Source organism: Oncorhynchus gorbuscha, linkage group LG09 (genome assembly GCF_021184085.1).
Source record: "Oncorhynchus gorbuscha isolate QuinsamMale2020 ecotype Even-year linkage group LG09, OgorEven_v1.0, whole genome shotgun sequence".
Lineage (NCBI taxonomy): Eukaryota > Metazoa > Chordata > Actinopteri > Salmoniformes > Salmonidae > Oncorhynchus > Oncorhynchus gorbuscha.
In genome coordinates, this window is record NC_060181.1 from 22,412,988 (window position 1) to 22,426,996 (window position 14,009).

The 14,009-nt window shown below is 42.6% G+C and overlaps 1 protein-coding gene across 1 annotated transcript in view; it reads left to right on the plus strand.

Moving 5' to 3' along the window:
* Positions 1-239: 239 nt before the first annotated feature.
* Positions 240-14,009, plus strand: part of LOC124043281 (solute carrier family 45 member 4-like) — an 81,536-nt gene continuing 67,766 nt past the window's right edge. Inside the window, exons 1-2 of the mRNA XM_046361696.1 lie at positions 240-376; positions 1,467-1,588. The gene's annotated coding sequence lies outside the window, so the exon portion shown is untranslated. The remainder of the gene's footprint in view (positions 377-1,466; positions 1,589-14,009) is intronic.

A 14,009-nucleotide genomic window follows, 5' to 3' on the forward strand; every position in this document is an offset into this window, starting at 1 on the left:
ACCTGGTAAAATAGGGGTAAAAAAATGATGTTCATAACAAATGACTAAAAGTGTTATTAAGAATGTTATATTATTTAGACTGTTAATGCAAGTACAGAGTACATTCATGCATATGCAAATAACGTGCGATAACGCCTACTATGTTTTTATTTTCTCCTTTAAATCGAAAACCTCAGCCCTTTATGCAAATCACTCATCCCGTCAGCGGAAGCTGGCTGTAAGCTTATTTCCGACAGATATTCCTTTAAAGCTGTGGCTTGACTGCAAGACGTCCCAGAGGATCCAGTCGATGCACCAATACAAAAATACCTTTCGAGTGGACGTAAACATTATATCACAACAGTAACGAACGAAGGAAAGAGATACAGATAACTGGGTAAGCATAGTGCATGTTTTAACAGATGACATTATTATAATTTACCAGATCAAGTTACTAAGCATCTCAGTTTGCTTGCTGCATCAGAAGGTTTCGCTCGACTAACCGTCAGCTATGTTATGCACTTGTGTAAAAAGCAACATCGAAATGCCTGCAAGTTCCGTGGTAGGCTATAATAAACGCGTTTCCATTTGTAGTAGTATTATTACTACACTGTACTAGAATGAACTGACGACCTCAAGTTTGTTGATAATATTGAATAGACAGCGGGTTTAACACAGTGATCCCACATTTGAGTGCTCGTGCAACTGTTGACGATGGATGCTCTTGACAGTAGCACTGGAGGGTAGGTTGCATAATTGGGCAGTTTCAATTACAAATTGTCATGTTAACCTTTTCATGTAATTATTTCAAAAGAACTTGTTCATTATTCCACGAGACCTGTTACTATTTTCTACCGTGGCATCTATTTCAACTGTACAGGTCCGGTGCGCCTGTGAAACGTAAAGGCAATGTTTTTCATTTGCAAAAGTTTTTTTTCATACATTAAGAATATAATTTGAAATGGAGAGTAATGTTTTGGCATGGAATTAATACAAAGATGCACCAGAAAAAATGGTTTGCTGGCCATTATTTTGGTTGAAATTATGTTATGCAATCAATCAATTAATTTAGCATGATGCATGTGTCAGGAGGTTTGAAGCAATCTATTAGCAAAGAACATAGCCATTTTCATAGTTAATAATACAGTAATAGCAACCAAGTGTGTTTGTCGAAATACAGTGGTATCGCTAGCTTTTACTCTTCAGCGTAACTGAATGTGAGTCGATATCATGTGTCTCTGTATTTACTGCAGAGACCAGGTTCATGTCAGGGAAGTGGTTGATATTCAAATCTGATGTAAATCGCTCTTTGCTGCGTGAGATGCAAACCAGAAGGGTAGAGAGGGCCTGTGGTATGTTTATCTCTTATGAGGATTACCCAAGTGCCCCAAGGGTGGTGGTGCACCAGGTGCTCTTTGCTTTTCACTTTGCTTTCCTGAAATGTGTGTTAGCTAACCTTGCCACTGTGGATAATTTGTCTTTTGCAGGTGCCAAGAAGACAGCTGCTCCTCTTTTCCAAAAGGACGAGGCGCACAACGTCTTTGGAACAACTGCTGTTGCATGCAGTCATCTGCAGAGGTTACTGTATGAAGCTTTTAAGGCCTTTTTGGTGAGTCTGTCTGGATGTTTTTATAACTCATTCATTTTTAGATGATTTAGGGTAGATACAAGATGTAGACCATGTAGATACACACACACCTACACACCTACACACACACACACACAAGAGACACACCTACACACCTACAAACACCCTTTCAGACCCTCTCCTGAGCGCTAATCTGGTCCGACCTGGTTTCAGCTCGTGACTGTGTGTGGACGCTAGTCATGAAGAGAACACCTTTACTTCCCATTAATGGTATTGATCACTAAACACTCCCACTGGCTCAGCAGTCTGTCTCAAAACGCAGCAGAGAGACAGGGAACCACAGACCCTTGTTCTTATTAGTTGCAGACTGTCTATGTTGCGTCAACACCCCTGAATAAAGCAAACTACGACACAAAACAGAAAGGTTACATTGGAACATAGGCTACTAAAGTTGAAATGTTCTTCCTTTCATAACCCCAAAGATCACTGGACTGCACTCACACACACAACTTGTTCCTCCGGCTCTGTGTTTCTTATTGCAGCTTACAACTGCTGATTAAAACTTTCTGGCTGACTGCTCCATGCTGAGGCTTGTGAAATCACCTTAAATGGGTGAAACACAGCTCTTAAAAACAATTCTACATTTCAGTTTTGGCTATCTTATGTTGTCTTTGGTAGTTTGCTTCAGACAAGGCCTAATTCCTTTGATTTAAGGGTGTGACTATATCATTTGATCAGATTCATACATTGACAGTGAGTTTTGGAAAAGTAGCCCTAGGCCTATATTTGGAATATTTGAATACTTGTTTGATGTGGAACGACATCAGATATTACAGGCATGTCGTGATTACAATATTCTAATTATTATAAGAATCATAATTATGACAGTATCAGGTCAGTGTTGTTGTGCGTATCATCCTGACATCATAACACACACCTCAGTGTGAATCCCAGCTTTGTCATTAACAAAGATATGGTGGTGCACCACAGATAACCCCACCCTCCTCACTGAGATCCCGACAGAGCTTCCAAGTACAGGACACTGTGTGTCTTGAATTACACAGTCTATTTGTGCAGTGTGGTCTGAGTTCTTCTCAACAGTCTTCTTTTATCCTTGTCGGCTTTCTCTTGTGAAGTTGTGTGACGTCATTCTAGTCCACTCTAGGCTCAGTAGGCCTTATATGGGATGTTGTTCAACCACAATAGAATATTGGATTAAAGTCAGACAACAGCAAAAAAATGATTTTGTTTACTGTTCATGTCACGGTGACGGCTGAGCGAGAGCAGATCTGACTCCGGCCAGGCAGCCACGTTGTTGGAGCTCGAGCACATTCAATATCTAAATCGATATCAGATAACATGCATGCAGTATGATGCCACTGAGGTTTAATAATAGCCCTGGTTCTAATGCAGAGGGCAGCTACACTATGCTCCTGCTCTGTCCTGTCTGCCATGGCAACTGCTTCATTGAGTGTCATGCTTTGTACTGTTTGCAAGTGGTATTGTCACACAGTAGTTATAGACCTTGGTCTGTAATAGTTATTATAAAACTAGGTATATAGTTATTATAGACCATGTTATAGGCCAGGGGTATTCAAATCTTACCCTACGATGTCCAGACTACTGCTGGTTTTCTGTTCTACCTGATGAAAATGCATAATTGCACCCACCTGGTCTCCCAGGTCTAAATCACTCCCTGATTAGAGGGAGATAATGATAAAAAGCAGTGGAACTGGCTTCGAGGTCCAGATAAACATTTGAGGTTTATACACCATAGTCAGTTTTGATGAGTTTGACAGATGAACAAGTATTCAAATTCAACATGAGTTGAGGCATTGCCACAGAGATCAAATCACATTTTATTGGTCACAGGCACCAAAACATTTTTTTAAATTGAGCATTTATTTAACTAGGCAAGTCAGTTAAGAACAAATTCTTATTTACAATGACGGCCTACACCGGCCAAACCCGGACGACGCTGGGCCAATTGTGCGCCGCCCTATGGGACTCCCAATCACGGCCGGTTGTGATACAGCCTGGAATCAAACCAGGTAAGAAAATAGTTACATACCAAAATAACAATAACGAGGCTATATATAGGCTATATACAAGGAGTACCAGTTAGTTGGGGTGAGGTAGTTGGGGTGATTGATTGAGGTAATATGTACATGTAGGTTTGGTTAGGTGATTGAAGTGCTATGTACATGTAGCTAGGGGATGAAAAGCAGAAGATACAGGTAGCCATTTGATGAACTGTTTAGCAGTCTTATGGTTTTGGGGTAGAAGCTGTTCGGGAGCCTCTTGGTCCCAGACTTGGTTCTCCGCCACCACTTGCCCTTTTGGTAGCAGAGAGAACAGTCTATGACTGGGGTGGCTGGATTCTTTGACAATTTTTAGGGCCTTCCTCTGACACCGCGTGGTGTTGAAGTCCTGGATGACAGGGAGCTTAGCCCCAGTGATGTACTGGGCCGTACGCACTACCCAGATGCCGAGCAGTTGCCATACCAAGCCTTGATTCAGTCAGTCTACATGCTCTCTATGGTGCAGCTGTAGAACTTTTTGAGGATCTGAGGGCCCATGCCAAATATTTTTTTTGGGGGGGGCGTTGCTGTGCCCTCTTCACAATTGTGTTGGTGTGTTTTATTTATTCCACATTGTGTGCACGTGATAAATGACATTGCTTTCTCCTTTCCTCTGCATATGACAAGTTAGCAGGCGTCTCTACAGGGCAGAGGCTCTGCCTGATCCCTGGGCTGCCTTCCTGGCTGGGTGCTCCTCTAATGATATTTAAAGGACCTCTCAATAATGCACAACGAATGCTAATAATAGACTAGGTCACAGTGAAGGAGCCCTTTCAGGACGAGCCTCAGTTTCACCATCTTTTCTCCTTTCTCTCTCTCTCTCTCGATGTGCTCGCTTTTCCCTCTCTCCACCCCTTCACACTGCTGCTGCCTGCTCATAAGATGGCCAAAGCTGTAGTTATGTTACTGCATCACAACACAAACTCAGCCAGTCCAGCTCCTTCTATGGAGCCTGTCCTGCAGCAGGAGGATTCTGCCTCAACTGAGTGTGAAAGTCTGAGAGGAGAGAGTGCATTTTGCATTGTTCCTATCTGAGCTCAACCTTGATTCATGTTCTCTGGTACTCAGGGCTGTGATGTTTTTCAGCTATTTCACTCATGTTTGAGCCGTCCGTCTACCTGTACCACAGGAGGCTGCTGAGGGGAAGGAGGCTCATAATACTGTTTGGAATGGACTGGTGTCAAACACATGGGAAACAATGTGTTTGAAACCATTTAATTCCATCCATTACTGTGAGGCTGGCCTCCCCAAGTATGATGCCACCTGTGCTGTGTACTACAGAACTGTACAATAGGTATAGGTCCTCTCTTCACACTGAGTAGCTAGGGAGGCCCCTCCAAACAAGAAACTATTGACAGGGCCCAGTTGGTTTTCTTTGTTGTGTCTGGTGATACCTGAGTATTGTTGACGATAAACCATTCAGATACTGGCAGCTTTTCTTCTCTCATGCCCCTTTTGTAATGAGAGAAGTGGGAGGTTTTGCCCCCTCCTCTCCTGTATCCCCTCCTTTCCATTCCCTCCCTCCCATAAACAGTTTCCCCAACCCAGGTAGCTCTCTCAGAAGCTTGGGTGACAGGACTTGGCAGTAATAGGACAACATTAAGGCAGCAGCCAGCTAGGGACTGAGGACGGACTTCTCCTCTCAGACAACACACATGCACTGTGGCTGGTTTGGTTGGCAGAAAGGCTCCCTTGTAGTGTTTGGAAATGACTGAGCCAGATCTGTTTGGATGCGGTTGAGATGAGACGTGCCGTCACCATCTTTCCACACAGGTGGGTCACTGTTCATTTAGTGATGAATGGATGATTTTCGAGATATTGGTTTTGCTTTGTAATTCAGTTGAATGTACAATTGTTAGTGAGATGGGATAACCATAATTATTGTTGTGTTGAGCATTGTCAACTGTCCATGGTTTAGAGGAATATATAGGATGTGAAGATGACAGTTTTCACACAGACATCTGAGCATGGAGATATAATCTTCATGCACCGGAGTGTGATGTCTGCCAGGTTTGACATGGATCTGTCACGGAACATTGTCACGGGGAGCACCAGGGCAGCATACTCTGAGGACTGATTTTAAGAAATTAAATATGGATTTTACTAATCTCTTTCCTGCCTTACTACTCACAGCTTCGCCAGCTGTCTCCTGCTATGTCAACTGAGGATGGAAGTCAACATTTGTGTTTATTTAGTGATCCGTGGGCTTGGTTTTCTAATAACCTGACCTCGGTTGCATTTCTCTTCTGGTATTAAGATTTACTCTAACTCAGTTGGTAGAGCATTAGATTTACTGTAACTCAGTTGGTAGAGCATTAGATTTACTGTAACTCAGTTGGAAGAGCATTAGATTTACTGTAACTCAGTTGGAAGAGCATTAGATTTACTGTAACTCAGTTGGAAGAGCATTAGATTTACTGTAACTCAGTTGGAAGAGCATTAGATTTACTGTCACTCAGTTGGTAGAGCATTAGATTTACTGTAACTCAGTTAGGAGAGCATGTATTGTATACAGTTTCTTGTGGTGTGGTTATCCTATAAGCACATGGGCTTCCAACCACACCTGCACACCGTTTTTGGTTTTTATTTGTTTTTATCTCTATTGTTGCCGATCACTTGTTCTTAAATAATAAAATAAATGCCAGGATAGTGGGTTCAATTCCCAGGACCACCCATACGACTTTAGGTTGCTTTATATAGGGGTGTCTAATTGCCATATATACATGTATTTTATATAAGGGAAAGAGGATACCTAGTCAGTTGTCCAACTGAATGTATTCAACTGAAATGTGTCTTCCGCATTTAACCCAACCCCTCTGAATCAGAGAGGTGCGGGGGGCGGCCTTAATCGACATCCACGTCTTCGGCGCCCGGGGAACAGTGGGTTAACTGCCTTATTCAGGGGCAGAATGACAGATTTTTACCTTGTCAGCTCGGGGATTCAATCCAGCAACCTTCCGGTTACTGACCCAAAGCTCTAACCACTAACCACCTGTCGCCATATATATTAGCTGCATGATATTTTTTTAAACATATTCTTGTTCAGAGGGAGTTTATAAAAAAATATGATATTGGTTTAAATATGCTGTTATTTCAACCTCCTCAGACAAATAGTCACAATCTATGAATCTAACTTCTAGAGCTCTATCTATCTTGTTTCCTGGTTGCACCTACTGTACTTATTACAGTGTACCTAGTCTGTTTGTCAGCCATTATGTAACACTCTGGACTTCAACAGGCTAGAATTGGATAGGTGTTGTCCTGTGTAGAGCATGTCTGGACAACTGGGATTAAGTAGCGCAGAGGGTATTAGCATAGGGGAAAAGGGTTATCTGTAGCTGAAGTTCCTGAAGTTGTTGTCAGCACCAGGCTCTGGGAAAACCAGTTAAGGTACCTTTCACCATACCAAATAGCCAGCATGAGGAAGTTGCATGCAGTAACACCACTTTAGTGTTAATCTTTATAGTCTTACTCTACGCTGAGAATATAAAACTTTAGGAACACCTGCTCTTTCCATGACATAGACTAACCAGGTGACTCCAGGTGAAAGCTATGATCCCTTATTGATGTAACCTGGCAAATACACTTCACATCAGTGTAGATGAGTGGGAGGAGACAGTTTAAAGAAGCATATTTAAGCCTTGAGACATGGATTGTGTATGTGTGCCATACAGATGGTGAATGGGCAAGACAAAATATTTAAGTGCCTTTCAACGGGATATGGTAGTAGGTGCCAGGCGCACTGGTTTGTGCCAAGAACTGCAACGATGCTGGTTTTTTCACACTCAACAGTTTCCCATGTGTATCAGGAATGGTCTATCACTCAAAGGACATCCAGCCAACTTGACACAACTGTGTGAAGTATTGGAGTCAAAATGGGCCAGAATACCTATGGAACGCTTTCCACACCTTGTAGTGTCCACGGCACGACAAATTGAGGTTGTTCTGAGGGCAAAAGGTGGGGTGCAACTAAATATTAGGAAGGTGTTCCTGATGTTTGGTAGACTTTTATATACTGTGGATATAAAATATTTTGATTTGAAGAATCTATAGTCCCACTATGTCAATGACATGTTGATTTTGAAGGCATGCTATGTGAGACTCCTGCCGGGCCGTTGTATTTGTTGTAAGTAGCTAGTAGCTGTTTCAATACACAGGCTGCAGTTGATTCCCACGTCTGTGTATTTAGCTAGGATGGGGAAACGGGGCTTGTTACTTCTCCGGTATCGAAGTGCATCTTCATTCCTGGTAGGTTCTGTCAGGTATCCTAGGATCTGCAAATAAGGGCTGGGGGGATACAACATTTTGCGTTATTCTTGCATTCCAAATGATCATTAGGCATAGATCAACATTGGCAAATGTTGGCCGATGTAGTAACAGAAAATTAAAAATACAACTCTTCTCTCTCTCTCACACACACACACACACAGACCAAAAATGTATTTTGTTGGCATTTATGTATGGCCCCATTACCAGTAAAACATAATCAAAACCTATTTATTTCACTTACTTACTTGCTGTGCTGTTTCGTTGTTCAGTTGTTTCATTCTCAACCAGGATTTCATCATACATGTCAAGTGTTTCAGCCCTGTCTGTCTGTGGCCTCTCTTCCCCGGTGCGCACTGTCACTGTGTCCGTTTCCATCTTGTCCAGCTGTGTCTAACATTTAACGTAAATCCTGTTTCTTGTCTACATCGAAGAAGCGGTCCTTCTACCTAGCGTCTGCAGCAGACATGATACCCTCTCTCATGGCATTGAAACGCCTGCTCAACAAGACTGCCGACACAGACCATGGGGTTAACTTGCAAAGTACTTTACGAGACACTGTGAACAAGCGATTCGGTGGAATTCTCTCTAGTGTACTTTTGTAAGTTTTAACCCCACGGCCTGTGTGGGCAGTTTTGTTGAGCAGGCATTTCAATACCATGACAGAGGGTATCACGTCTGCTGCAGACGCAGTTGAAGAGCTTATTTCTCCAGTTGTTCAATAGTGTGCTCATGTTTTCAATGAGAATCCACTGGTTTGTACTGGTTGTTGCAGGTAACTCCTAGTCGGCTGCATACACGCCAAGCACTCGTTTTTGTTCCAGCAGGATCTCCATCATTTAAAGTACTGTTCCATCTGGTGGAAACGTCTTTCTTAAGCCTTTTCCTTTTCACTCCAAGCTGTTCCTGTATTGCTTGCAGGTGGCTGTATGTTAGCCTGCAAGCAATACAAATAATTTATTCGTTCGACATGGTGGCATCTTTTTGGTCGGTAAAATGAGTTATGTGGGAAATGGCGGTGGAAACGCCTTTATGCGCAAATATTTATATAATAAACAACATTTCAGAGTAAATTTGGAGTCATGCGATATAGTATGTGGTCCTCCCACTACGACTCGGGGGAAACAATGAAGTTTATTAGGCTACAGATGAAATAAGTTATGATGAACTTTGCAGGGTGGTGAAAGTGCACGGTGATGAGCTTCATGCTCCTTTCCAATAAATATTGAGGGTCTTATTCTGGTGATGATGATGATAGATGCTTGACAAATTAAAAAAATATTCTCACTCTTATCCATAATAATCTCATCATGTAGATTAGACCAGGGGATCCCAAACTTTTTCACTCAGGGCCCCCCTTCCACTTTGTACGAGTGCACACACACCACGTCTATTTCTATGGGCACAAGCACTGTTCTTGACACAAACTGTTCCCACCCCTCTTGTCTAATTCTACAGGTTTTAAAGCTCATTTCCTGCAATTCTACACATTTTGTCATGGTGTGCAAAGAACATTTAGCAGTTTTAAAGCTCATTTTATACATTTTGCCATGTCTAATTTGTATTCATGTGATATTTGAGTGACAAAAAAATCTATGGGCTAAAAAAACTTATGCTGTGTTTGAATACCCATATTGACTACTACATACTTATGAGTGTATATACTACATACTATTAGCTCATTTTAGTATACTGTAAACGAATGGTAACCTTTCAGTTGAGCATACTAGAGCTTCTCCTGTCTACTGGATGTTGATGCTGTTGCTATGCAACCTCTTGCTAGTTTGTTAGCATAACAAATTACTAGCTAAACATTTTCTAATTTCAGGTGTTTGTAAATTCAATCTGGAGTGCCAGAGTGCAATATGGGCGTTTGTAAATCCAGAGCGTTGTCAGATTGTCCATTCGTAAATCCAGAGCGTTGTCAGATTGTCCATTCGTAAATCCAGAGCGTTGTCAGATTGTCCATTCGTAAATCCAGAGCGTTGTCAGATTGTCCATTCGTAAATCCAGAGCGTTGTCAGATTGTCCATTCGTAAATCCAGAGCATTTCGCTCTCGGAGCATTCAGAGCGCACACTGGACGCTCTGGCAGAGGAGTAGGGTTGAGCCGAGCGTTCAACGGCAGTCGAGCACCCAAGCTAACTGACTAACGTTGGCTAGCTACTTCCGGACACAAATTATAGAACACTTAACTCTGACCATTTTACTCATGCTGTTTTCATGTTATCCAGAGTGTTGGTATCTGTCCTGCTGGCAACTATTTATATCACACTTTAAAAAAAGAATTCGCTAACGTTTACTGACACTGGCCATATTCAACGGGTGCTTTGAAATCTGAGTAGATACATAATTAACCATGTCCATTTGAAACGCACAACAACTATACCACTTAGCTAAGAAGGATGTGAATAATCAAGTCAATAAATGTTGGGTAGTTAGCAGATAGTTAATATCTTGCCTGGCAAGTTCGATGCATAGGTAACTAGCTAACGTATCAGTAAAGTACATACTGCTGTAAAGCTATGTGGTTTGTAAGGATAGCGTAGCTAACAAATTGTCAGCCAACATAACGTGGAACGTAACTTATTTGAAAAGGTATTACTTTAATACTTTGCTCAGCATTTTCTTAACATTTATCATAGTTAAAGCAATGAATTTGTATCTGCTCTCGTCGGACTTCGGCTGCATATTTTCTTCAAATCTGAAAAGTCACGAAGCCACGCCCATTTTCTGAAGAATTGCATTATGGGCCATAAAAGCAGGGAAATAGTGTCCACTGCATGTGTACTTTGTATTTTGGCGAATTTAGTATGACATCTGGGAACTTTTGGCATACTAACTATATCCATACTATGACCAATAAGCATACTACATACTCAATTCACATCACAAATAGTACGGTTATGAGTATTCGAACACAGGTCTGCAATGACTAACATGACAAGAGGAACTGATGCACCACCCAATGTCGAAGTTGCACCTTGTGCATTCTACTATTACAACTTTCAAGAGTAAGTTCAAAGCTGGGCTACCGCCCCACAGTTTGGGAACCACTGGACTAGACAACCCGCACAGCCTACCCGCACTGTATCTTTGAGCGGTTAGCTTGAGCGCAGGTGCCAAGGCCACAGGAGGCACATTTAGCTATTTAACGCAACAGTTTTTATGACAAAACTATCGGTAGAGTTGAAAATGTGATGGAAACACATTAAACTTAAATCTTTATTTGGTTCTTGAAAGCTTAAGTGGAAAGTTGTATTTTGTGTGCACAACTTCATTACGCAATGATTTTTATCTGGAACAAGTCCATTTGGTGGAAACATACCACGGGTGGGAAAATGCGCATATTTCTAGAATATTCACATATATTCTGTCACCAATTGGATGGAAACCTAGCTACAGGCTCTTTCCATTTCCCCTCAACCAAAACATCTGGTCAATGGGGACTCGGCAGATGCTAGTGTGTGTTCATGCATGTGTGTCCGTTAGGTCAAGCCAATGCTGAGCTGGAGGTTTTGGTTTGACCTTTATCAGAAGTGCAGGTGTGTGTACCAATAGCTATCAGAGCAGACCATGGGGTGCTGTTCATGCACGCTGTCCGGAATATTCTGTCCTCGTTAGGCTTAGGCCTCGCCCAGCCTAACTCGTGGTGTTTTTTTGGGGACGTGGTTGTTACGTTGTCATGGAAAGACTGCTGCATCTCCTTGAATGAGCCTGGCACGCCTGCTTGTTTTTACGTTTCAGTGCAATTGATCACTGCATGTATGTGTAACGTGAAGGTCAGGGCTGGTTCCTTTCTGAACCAAAAGACTGCCGGTTTGCCGTTGGATTGTTTTGAGTTAATTGTTGCGGTGGTGTGAGAATCTACTGTGGTCTTAATCAAGATAACTGACATTGCACCAATGAGAGGGATCTATGAAAAGTATTTTCTTGGATGTTTTCCCACTTGTTATTTCTGTGGTCTTTGAATATCCCTCTCATTTTGCTTCAGGGCCTTTCTTTCAGCTGTGGTTGATCACACTTAGGTACACACCCCTAAGGGTATCAAATACCCTGACCAGGCCTCAATTCCTCTTTTCCTTCAATTGATTTGTGCATTACAAGATGTAGGCTGACATTGCAAGACTAATGTTTATTACATTTACATTTAAGTCATTTAGCAGACGCTCTTATCCAGAGCGACTTACAAATACATATGAACTAGTGCAGGTCAGCTTTTGTTCACCCGCAATTACTAATAAACCCTCCTTCGAGGGGAAACTGAGAATAAGGCTAGAGGATGATTTGTGAACCATTTTGATGAGGGACTTAACGAGCTGCCCTGACCAACACCCCAGGGAGGCATTCAGCAATGCTGTATCATCCACTGAAAGAATGTAGTCTTCCCTCTTAAAGTAAGACTCGGAAATACATGGTAACACCACCTATTTTCCAAAGACGAAAGGCCTTCTAGGAAAGGCCACTATATGACCCTCATGATTTTATAGGCCTAGCTAGCTGTGCTTAGTGAGGTGCTGACAAGCTAGAAGAAGGACGGGCAGGCAGAGGAGGCCCACATGGAATTAGGGTGGCCAGCGTCCGTCTGCTAAATATAAAGCTAGGGATGATAGCCTTATAATAGTTGTCCTGTAAGCTGCCTCGTACCTTGCCACAACAAGAGAATAGGTAATTGACTTGGCAGTCAGGCTCCATGCCGTCTCAGCCATGTTGTTGGCTACATAGGCCTACAACACAGAGTGGAACAGTATGGTTAGTATCCAAGATAGGTCATAGGTCCACTCTAATCCTTACAGCTGATGACTTTGCATATCATGACCTCACACATTTGACATTGAACAGCCAAAATGCCCTAGAGCATGTGTTGTTTACCTGCTGTAACCATAGTTTTGTAAGTTTTGACATTTCATCCTGTCACCACCTCCCTATCTAGAAAACCATGCTCTGTTACGCAAGTTACTCAAAATATGCCACTCAAAGCAGCGAATGTTGTGTTTACCAAAAACATTTGGAGAAGGACAACAAGTCCCAAGAATGGACCTCTGACAAATATCATAGTTGCAGTCCATTATTGGGTGTTGCTGACTTCTGCCCTATTTTTCAAGACTTCAGTAGCCTGTCCATTTACTCAGACAAGCACTCCATTCCCACAGCGCTCTTTGGTAGCACCGGCATACCTGCATAAATTACACTTGACATGGAAATGTGCTTCATTTTTTTTTGTTGTCTTACAAATGAACTGGCCTCCCTTGTTTACAACTAAAAATGTCTGGATTGTTGACGCAGCAGTTTCTTCCACTGCTTTCTGTAAGGTAATGCCACCGTTATACATCACAAGGCAGGGTTGTTGCTGTGGTCAGACCTCAAGCTGGTAAACCTGCTGATGTGGTGATCTACATAGCACATTGTGGCTGTGTGCGTGCAGAGTCTCCGCACATGGGTGTGTGTATGGCCATATATGTGGGATTGAGAGAAAGTGTGTTCAGGTGAGTGTGTGTGTGTGGGGATTTGTCATACACCCTGTTCACATATGCCTTCTGTCCCGGTCTTACACACTCTCCCTCTGCTGCAGAAGTGTTATGCGCACACACACACACAATATGACTTCCGGCGCCGACAGAGATGGCCGCCTCGCTTCGCGTTCCTAGGAAACTATGCAGTTTTTTGTTTTTTTCCGTGTTATTTCTTACATTAGTACCCCAGGTCATCTTAGGTTTCATTACATACAGTCGAGAAGAACTACTGAATATAAGATCAGCGTCAACTCACCATCAGTACGACCAATAATATGATTTTGGCGACATGGATCCTGTGTTCTGCCTTTCAACCAGGACAACGGAAAACAACAACTCCGTAAAAGAGGGAAACGTAGCGGTCTTCTGGTCAGACTCCGGAGACGGGCACATCGTGCACCACTCCCTAGCATTCTTCTCGCCAATGTCCAGTCTCTTGACAACAAGGTTGATGAAATCCGAGCAAGGGTAGCATTCCAGAGGGACATCAGACTGTAATGTTCCTTGCTTCACGGAAACATGGCTCACTGGAGAGACGCTATCGGAGGCGGTGCAGCCTGCAGGTTTCTCCACGCATCGCGCC